Source organism: Perca flavescens, chromosome 2 (genome assembly GCF_004354835.1).
Source record: "Perca flavescens isolate YP-PL-M2 chromosome 2, PFLA_1.0, whole genome shotgun sequence".
In the NCBI taxonomy this organism is placed as follows: Eukaryota; Metazoa; Chordata; class Actinopteri; order Perciformes; family Percidae; genus Perca; species Perca flavescens.
Window position 1 is genome coordinate 20,698,045 of NC_041332.1, and position 10,187 is coordinate 20,708,231.

Genomic DNA, 10,187 nt, shown 5'->3' on the forward strand with positions numbered 1-10,187 from the left:
GAGCCAAATCCCAGTTCCCACTCACACTGGTCCTAAAAGGCAGCAGGCATACCCAGCATCCACCACATGCTTGTTCAGCGGGGACTGTGTGCTGTCACTTTAACTGCCCTCCCTTGACCTCTAGTAATGGATTTACATTTTTAGGCCTGGTGAGTACAAACATACTGTATGTACACCCACATACACACACAAAGCATATGGAGCTTGCCAGATCACTGAGCCGTTCAACTATCAAAAGAGACACTTCGATTTCATGCCATCGCTGCCATGGGTTTGCACACTGTAGCCAATTACGGGTAAACGGGCACATCTTCTTTCTCCCATTTACAGATCGACAGGCACAGCAGCTATTTTTACCTCTGCATAAAAGCAGAAACTGTTTTCATACTTTGCCAACTGGAACTGTGCCTTTCATTAAGGAAATCTATTTAGAGCCGAGTAGAGGAGAGAGGCAGAGGAGCAGGGAAAGATGAGCTCTGATTAAATCTTCCAATGAAAATGTTTGAGGCTCTGTCTGTTATTACATCACCTCACAGCTTTTTAATAGAATGGGGCGGGGCACAGTTTGCTGCCTTTATTTACTTTAACGATTCTGAATCAAGACAACACACTTCAATATCACCACAAAACATTTGTCGTTGAGTTATTTCCAAGACTAGACGAGCTGGTGTCAATCACTAGAGTTAGATGAGCAGGTCAGCAGACTGTGACCCCACCATCTGTGTGTGTGTCAAAGGCAATTAGCTTGATAAGCACATCAGCATGCCAAAGACATACTGTATGGGAAAAAGAGAAAAAGAGAAATCTACACACTATGAAGGAAAGGAACCCAAGAAGAGGCCAACACCTACTCAAAAATACTAACTTAACAGTTGCAGCTATAGTCTTTACTATTGTTGCCAGACTGATTGCTGTTATGATCTCATTGTCTACACACCCTCTTGCTTTTAATGTAGGTAAAACTGACAGGGCGCGACGAGTCATGCTATACCTGCATGCACTGGTAAACGCAGCTGAGGGCTCCTTATCCATTAAGTGCCTGTTACCTGGGTGGTGGATCATTCATTGAAGTGTACTTAAAAAAAAAAAAAAGAGCGAGAAGCTGAGAAGGATGCCAGCTGTGTCGTGCACGTGACAGTGAAGCGAGACAGCACTGCCAGACAAAAAGACGTTTAATAATGACCATCCTTTTCTCTCAGGCATGGCCACTGAATGTCTAACTATTCATTGAAATATACGACAGAAACACGAGTCCCACTGGGAACAGGGGGCTTCCCCAACACTGAATTTCCGCTTGTTTTAATAAATTGTTTTGGGGGGGGATTTGGTTGATAGGACAGCTGAAGACAGGAAAATGGGGAGAATGACATACAGCAAAGGGCAATTGGAATTGAACCCACGGCCGCTGCGGCAAGGACACAGCCTCTGTACACAGGGCGCAAGCTCAACCAGGTGAGCTATCCAGGCGCACCCTGCTTGTTTTAATTAATGACATGAGCTGGGCTATTCTAACTGAACTAACTGTCACTACTTTAGTTAAGAAGTGATGGGGAGATGACCATAAATCATGTACCATATGGCTAAAACAGTGCTTTTAACTACAACAGTATGCACACAGAGTAAGTCCCTCTGGGTAGATGACATTCCTGAAATATCTAAAAGACTTTTATTTGTGGGTTAGAGTGAGGAGTTTTAGGATTATAACTCGCATTTAGAGGTTTTTTTATGCCACCAAGCAAGCAATGAAGGGGGAAAGTATGCAGCCATGTGAAAGTGTTTAATCACTAAGCTCCTGCAGGCACGCGCCTGGGGGCATTTCAACATGGTGTTGGGGGCAGGTTGTCAACACATAGGCAACTGGGGACACATACATGTATGGATCTCTCACTCACTCACTCACTCACGCACGCACACACACGGACACAAAGCCTGAATCAAAGAATGTTACTGTTCACCGGTATGCTTTTAGTCATCTACCACAACAAGAGACACACATTTCTGCAAGAGCGCTGTGAAGAGCCATCTGAGTAAAACAAAAACATGTTTCTATTGCACATATATACAGGTGCCCTACAATACTAAGCTATTAAAATAATAATTGTTTACATATTCATATATATTATCATGTTTTAATGTCAAACATACACGTGGAAGGCACAGTTAATTCATAAGCTTACCTGTATCTGTGGATGGCTACCATAGTGGCTACCTTATCTATAGGCCAGTAAGCCTATCATCAATGTTCTGTGTGTGTGTGTGTGTGTGTCTAGAGGACAGATAAAGGCTGGGACACTGATTATGAGAGAGAGAGAGAGAGAGAGAGAGAGAGAGAGAGAGAGAGAGAGAGAGAGAGAGAGAGAGAGAGAGAGAGAGAGAGAGAGAGAGGGCAATGTACCTGCTATCCTCTAACAGCATCTCATCTCCTTCATTAGACTGTCTCTGTCTGTGTTCCGTACTCATGTTTGTTTCAGGCGATGGGGACCATGAATCAAAGCATTCTGAGGTTTGCTCTCTTACTTCCTGCACGCAGAGGAGGAAAGCACTTACACAGCAACAAAATCCTCTCCAGGGACAGGAGAGAGGAGTGAAAGGGAAAGCGAACGGAGCGACGCAGCACTTCCAGCCCCCGACGGTCTGAAACCCAGAAACTGATAGCCGTATGTACCGAGTTCACACGGGAGCTGGTAAAAATGATATGATGGGGAAGGTTTGTACACACACCAAACTGTGTTAAAGAAGACAGAGAAAAGTTGTAGTCCAAAAAAAAAGCATGAGTGAGAGATCCTGTCTTTTCTCTGCTGTGTAAACATCCCTGATGGGATAGACAGAAATGAATGTGCTCTGCATTTAACAAGGCAGGGTCGCCAGAATTGATTAACACAACAGATGCATCATTGTCATCATCTCTGAAAATCTTATTTTGCCGATGCATTACACACACTGGAACATTTTATTAAGTCTCCCTCCACTCAAAAATGTGTTTTTCTTTAAGTTTATGTCACCAAAAATGTCTGACCTTGACCATAATAAGCTGTATCTGTGCAAAGTTTGTCACTAGAAAGGTGTTTTCGGGGGCAACCTCCAGCTCACCTGGTAGAGTGTGTGCCCCATTCAGGCTGAGTCCTTGGCAGTGGCCAGGGTTCGAATCAGACCTGCAGCCCTTTGCTGCGTGTCATCCCCTCTCTTTCTTCCCCCTTTCCTGTCTATTAACTATCACTGTCTAATTAAAAGAAATCTTTAAAAAGAAAGGGGTTTTCACATTCTTCTGCTGAACAGAGAGATGTCTATGCACTATTCACTTAAATCTCAGATTCAAACGTATCACAGGCAAGTTTGATTAGGTACGTCACTAATGCAAAAGCCAGAAAGGAAAGCTGAAACCTCCAGTGCAAAGCGGCCTGTCAGTCAGAGCGAAAACACACTGTCACCCTTGCTGTCAGTCACTGCCAGTTACAAGCTAACAAAAAAATAAAAGATTCTGACCACACTTACCATTCTGATACATCCGCTATTAGCCAATTTTGGTGGACAACAGAGTCTTCATCTAAGTCTGGATCTGACTGAGCCCTGGTTCAGACAGGACACCAAAACTATAGTTGCAGCCATCGCAATGTGTGTCTTAAATGCAGACAAAATTTAGTCCATGCAGCCTAAACAGTGTCATTCTTGATATTTGTAGATGTGTTATTTTACATCTTCCCTCTCAGGCACAGTGTGTATATTTGCATTAGACAAATAAAAGCTTAGACATCACTCTGTTTCCGAGCAGACTCTTTTGTCTCTCATGCAGTGACACAGGTTGCCAGACTGTGTCGCTTCACAGAAGCTAGGGGTCTCAGAGGTCAGCCGTTGACAAATGGATCAACTCATTGTGAGAAGAAAGGAGGAAAAAAGAATAAAAGAGTGAAAGGACATTTGTTGCTGCAAGACTGGGCAATGACCTTCCCATTAAGGCGAACCCACGTTTTTTTAGACCAATGTCCACTTTAGGAAATTCAAAGCTGTGCCACACGCATAATACAGCGGATTGGGAGGCCCACATACTGCCTGTAAATAGAATATGCTCCATCACTAATACCCCCCCCCCTCCAGCTAGCCTTTACCGTAATCCCATGGGACCTCAGTCTCCCCCTGAAAGAGTGAGCATGACACAAGCCTCTGACTCAACCCTAAACATCCTCACTAACCCCCTGCACACACAGTCACATGCATACAATTTCCCCCTGAGAAAGTAGGGGGCACCAGGTCGGGCAGGTGCTGCAGCAGCCCCACAGAGTGGTGGCCGTGCGTGTGTAAGTGTGTGTGTGTGATAGTAAGGGGCCCGTTTGCCGTCTGTCAGTCCAACATTCTGCATGCATGATCAGCTGGTCAGTGTTTCTCTTCTCCTGGGGTTTATTGGCTCTATTAATGTGTGTGTGTGTGTGTGTGTGTGTGTGTGTGTGTGTGTGTGTGTGTGTGTGTGTGTGTGTGTGTGTGTGTGTGTGTGTGTGTGTGTGTGTGTGTTTCTTACAATATTGGTCTGACTGATGGATCAATGCATCTAGGATTATGTATCACCCTAATTGCATTATCAGGGTCAATGTAAGTGGACGACACACCCACCACCCCCAGTGTGCTCCACTCCTGTGGTGCTCTAGCCTCTGGTGGAGTTTGGGTTGACAAAGCCCCGGCCTGGTTACACGTTATGCCGTGATTGTTACCCAGCAGGCAAAGGATTTAAAGCTGCACTAGGCAAAAATTTGATCTAAAAATACATTTGTCTAATCAGCCTAAATCACAAACTGGGGCTATAGGAGAGAAGACAGCCATCTTCAATAGCTGAGACCTAGAAGTTTCACCTCAATTAGCCAAATTAAATACTAGTGATGGGTATGTTTACCCACAGAAAGAGACAAATCTAATTGAAACAGTGATACAAAAACTATAGACAGCAGTGAGTGAGCACTCAAAAAATAGCTGTATTCAGCAGAATGAGAAGCAGAATTAAAATGCTTTAAACAGCAACGAAAGCAAACACAAGCAAGCTGTGTGAAGTTTAACATCATGATACATGATTTCTGGTTGATGGTTTAAGACACTTCCATTAGTGATAAAGCCAGTGTTACAGCATAATTACAATGCCAAGGCCATGATACATGGACAGCATCTGTAAAAATCACAGTATTGAAAGTAAATTATAGGCATATTACACTAAAGCTCTAAATTTAGACTTTTTTCACATTAAAAAGTAACTTCATCCTGTTTCCAATGATACTTGCAATATGGCATCTCGGTTCATCCAAAATCGTCCCCATGTTTCATGACCTTTAGGCAAGACAATGCAGTGTTTCATCTGGTCTATACATCTGTGTTGCTTCAAGCTAATAACACAGGTTTAGTCAGGTCACCTACAGTTCACACACAGATAAGCGCCTTCGAGACAACGCTCCTCCACAATGAGTAAACCATGCATATGGTGAGAGATTCAAGCCACTGTAGCTTGCAATACATACCTTGTCAAACAGAGACTTCCATTGCTGAGAAAAGGAAAGGGAGAAAAAGAGCAAGGGAAGGAGTGAGTGAGAGGAGGAGAAGAAAAAAAAAATCTCAGAAACAGGTGCTGGAGTGGAGAGGAGCACCTGTTTGGAAATGATGAGTCTTGGCCATATGACTTCTCTCCTCTCTATGCACAATTGCCTTAATTGCAGCCTTAAAATCACATGCTGTTATTATCTGATCATTGTGTTCAATGAGCCACAGCAAAAGATAATAAGGTAGGCTACCAAAGTGTGGATCATTATGTGTAAGGAGTTTCTTATTGTAGGCTATTTGAATGTTTAAGACAACTAATGGAGCAAGAGTGGTGTGTGTGGGTGTGTGTGTGTGTGTGTGTGTGCGTGTGTGTCAAAATCATATTCCTAGAAAGGATGTGCTTTGTGTCTATGGTGGATACTCTCATTGGTATTTTAAATCCCATCTGGTACCACTGTAAAACTCCCAAGTTATGACATGACATTTGATTTAGATAAATAACCATCTAAAATGTATTTTAGGCTCGTGCTATGATATTCTGCCTCATGAAATTAAATGTAGGCTAATGCATGAATTTGCTCCAGTGCAAAGGAAAGTGGAGGTCCTTCTAAGTGACTGTTAAAACGTCAAAGAGTAACAGTATTCATAAGTGCACTTGAGGTCTCTCTGTACTGCGTGCAGACTTACGTCCTCTGGAGCCACTGGGAGGACGTCGGTGCTTTCCAAAACCTCGATCTCCTCGCCCTCTGCGTTTGACGCAACCGCCGGAGAGGCGTTCACCGGAGCCTCCCGGGTTCCTCCCGTCATCCTCGGGCTGCTCTTCACCATACACCCGCGGAGAGCAGCGACTCAGTCCTCAGGAATCACTCCACATAGTTTACAATCCAATTTCGCTCCCCTTTGTGCGTTAGCAACAGAAGATAAGAAAGCAGAGCACCATGCTCGCCTTCGCATCCCTTCCAGTTTGACTGTGGACACTGGACAGTCGGGATTAGTTAGTCCAGGTGGAATGATATAGACACCTATAAATTAAAGACGTACGATACTTTTTAATTTACACTCAGTTACTCCAGTTATTCCCAGAGCACTTCCACATAGACCGGGCAAACAAATCTTCATCCGCAGAGGAAAAGTTGATTTGGTAACAGTTTAGTGATAAGTTCTGGGCTGTCCCTTTGCGGTGTCACACCACCGTCCACCACATCGTTAGTCAGCAGTGACAGAGGTTTGCAGCGCTGGAGAGAAGCCTGGATTTCGCCCGCCACGAACAGAGGCAGCGGTCCAAGTTTGTGAAGCAGGGGACGCACATTTGCAGAGCGAGTCTTCTCACTTTGAGAGATGCGACGCAGCGGCGACAGAGCGCAGATCCATCTGAAAGAAATAATGACATCACCAAACACTGACAACAACATGAAACGTAGGGCAGCAGAGATGACAAACCGGACTGGTTGACACACAAGTCTTAGGCTATATGGCTGCTCCATTCAGGGGAGCCGGTGAAACTCGACTTAAACAGCGTGGGCACTGCCACATGGTAGAATCAAGAGAAGTCCAAAAGCAAATTTTTTGGTGCGTCATGATACCTGGCAAGCTGCTTTCTGGCCGGTCTGCGGCGCAGCACGGGGACAGCCGTCTGCTTTGTCCGCCGCGTGCCGACGGGAAGCCTCAAAGAGGGGGAGTGGCACACCGACCGCCTCCGTTGGGGTTGGTTCAGCTCCAGGAGAAGCCGGGACTCTACTCCAGCCGCATGCGTCCCTGCTCCAGGCACACACGCGCGCACACACACGCACGCACACACACACATACACAGAGCGATGGAAAGAGAGGGTGGGGGCGAAGAGAGGGGAGGCAGGGAGAGATCTGACCGGCGCTGAGGAGGGGCCACTCTCGCTCAGGGGTTTCAAGGAACTCCGCGGCTCCCGAACAGCTGGCCGTCACCGGCTCATAGGTTGTAGGTCGTTTGTGCATGCTGTTGAAATGTAGTAGCCTAGTTGTAGGCTATAATTAAATGGTAACTGACGACACCAGTCCAATATTCAATACTGTAACCCTATCAGGTAGACTACTTCTTTTTTTTAAAATAAGGAACCGTTTAGGGTTTACTAATGGTAAATAAAGCAATCTTCATTGCTTTACAGAACAGTTAGACGCCATTCACGTCACAATCCCCAGTGGTTTATCTTTTCTGGTTGTTATAAATGTTTCTTATCCATTAATAAAGAGACATCAGTTTCTCACTTTCTAATAAGCTATCATGTTCAAACAATTTAATTAAATCACTAAATATGTTTTTTTATATAATTTATCAAATCTTCACTAACCTAATAAAGGATTTAGTCCTATTACTGTTAAATGGTCTCATGGTCCATGGGAGTGGTCAACGACCAACAATAGTGTGAAGGAAGATAAAGACTATAGTCAAAAGGATCAGTTACAACCTAAATGCTTTATAGATGGTGCATTATAAGAAAGTGGGCAAAAAAGGGACAATATTGTTTTTTTCTTTAGAAATTTCTCAACAGGGTTCATTCACATGCAATCTCATCTCATGTTATAAATACTAATTCATCGTGTCCCACAAAAACAGCACACAGTTGAATTGCTCAAAGGCTCAGAAAGAAGGGATTGTCCACGGTTGTAAATTCCAGGTTGTTTGAGGGAATATAAACTGTCCACTTCAAGTCTGCTGCTACAATCACCCAAATGATCGGGCCCCATTTCAGATAAACACCTGCCTATTACCTACAGAGACATCAAACAAAACTAATAGTGGGGTGGAAGCCATGTGAGGAGAAATTATGTGATGGCGGTGGTGTCTGCAGTGTGTAGGTTGATCAGTATCCTTAGTGAAACTCCCCAAGGGGCTAAAAACACCAAACACTGTACGGTATGTGATAGAATTGCCATGGAAACAATATGATAAAAGTGGATATTTTTAACCCTAGGGGTCTTTTCCCAACTCCTACACAGCATTGTTGGGTTAAAGTTGGAGTCTGATATGTTGTTTAGAAAAGACTCAAGAGCCATTCTGTATCTGTGGGCAGAGATTCGCAAATCTGTATTTTCACACGATCTTTCGTGGATGGGAAACATGTTTTTATGGAATATTTTATTATGCCTCAACCAGTATTCAGACAAATTTCAACAGCCTCAAAATAATTTACTTTGACCTCTCACATATTCTGTGCAGACAATGCCAGTACATGGATACGGTAAGACTTAATTAATCCTGAAGGAAATTGCTGTGCAGCAATTGCAATACAAAGTGGTAAGAGTGCAAATATAAAACTCTAAGATAAGGTGCAAATCCCAAATATATACAATGCCAAAATCAGGTCACCAGTATGGATCATAAAAATATAAACAGGTTACCGGTAGGGATCAGTCCAGGTGGGGTTGCATATGTACAGTATCAGATCTGAGGTATAGTGTGAGAATACATGGTTAATACAGAATCATGACTATGTCCATGATATTGCACTTAATGTGGACATAATGGAACATAATGTGCAATAATGGGTTATTGCACATTAGTTCCGTTCGTCAGTTGTAAGGAGTTAAATTGTGATGATAAAAATCCGATGTAGCCTATGACAGATAGCAATCCGGAGAGAAAAGGAAGGAGAAAGAGATATTGTCTGTTGGGATTTGCATAACATGATGTAATGTATATCTTATTTGCATAAACATATAACCTAATCAGTATCTACATCTTCAATATTACCAGATCTATTTTTGTTAACTGTTGCTGGAAAACCAGAAATAAAATCCTTCATAGGACATAAAATAAATGAGAGAAAGAATAATAACACTGCAAAAATGAACTAGGTAAATACATGAATTAATAAATACACTATGCCACATTCTCTCTAGGACAGATTATATTCCATCTTTCATATCAACCAAGGAGTGAGGGGAATTCTTGTCATGTTAGCTACAGGCACCAATGGGAATTTCCATTAAAAGCAACTAATTGGACAAAATAAGCCTTGCAGTGGCTGCTTTCACAAGTCATGTGCTAACATCATCTGAGGAGCTGTGACATGAGAGGCAGATGAGGGAAGGGAGTGTGAACAGAAAGAAGCGAAAGAGACAAGATATACAGCAAGAAAAACACCTGCTATGTGGGAGAACTTAGCTCATGTATAAATTAACAGCTTGGGAGTATTCTATTTTTTTGACAAGAATATCTCTCAAAGCTGTTTGCAGGCAACAGGCAGGCTGTTCTCTAAGCCAGTGGTTCCCAAACGTTTCTGTCCGACGTACCTCCACAGACCCTTACTTATAATCTCAAGTTTATTAAAGGTCCCATGGCATGAAAATGTCACTTTATGAGGTTTTTTAACATTAATATGCATTCCCCCAGCCTGCCTATGGTCCCCCAGTGGCTAGAAATGGCGATAGGTGTAAACCGAGCCCTTGGTATCCTGCTCTGCTTTTGAGAAAATGAAAGCTCAGATGGGCCGATCTGGAATCTGCTCCTTATGAGGTCAATAGTCACAGCTGTCACAATATGTGTATAGTACACTGTATACACATGACAACTGCAGGAGAAGGCCTACCCTCTGAGGTACAAGTACCCATGGTTGGGAATCCCTGCTCTCAGGAAAGGCTTAACTGCCTTCTTTGTATCAAACAGATTACTTTACTGGTTTCACCAGAAAGTACACTTCAGG

General features: G+C 43.3%; 1 long non-coding RNA gene across 1 annotated transcript; it reads right to left on the minus strand.

The window, feature by feature from the left end:
- Positions 1 to 5,487: 5,487 nt before the first annotated feature.
- LOC114545265 (uncharacterized) lies at positions 5,488 to 7,171 on the minus strand. Its single transcript, XR_003690854.1, has 3 exons — positions 7,095 to 7,171; positions 6,199 to 6,882; positions 5,488 to 5,516 (listed from the first exon to the last, which is right to left on the minus strand). It is a non-coding gene; the product is annotated as an uncharacterized LOC114545265 (long non-coding RNA).
- Between the last annotated feature and the right edge of the window lie 3,016 nt (positions 7,172 to 10,187).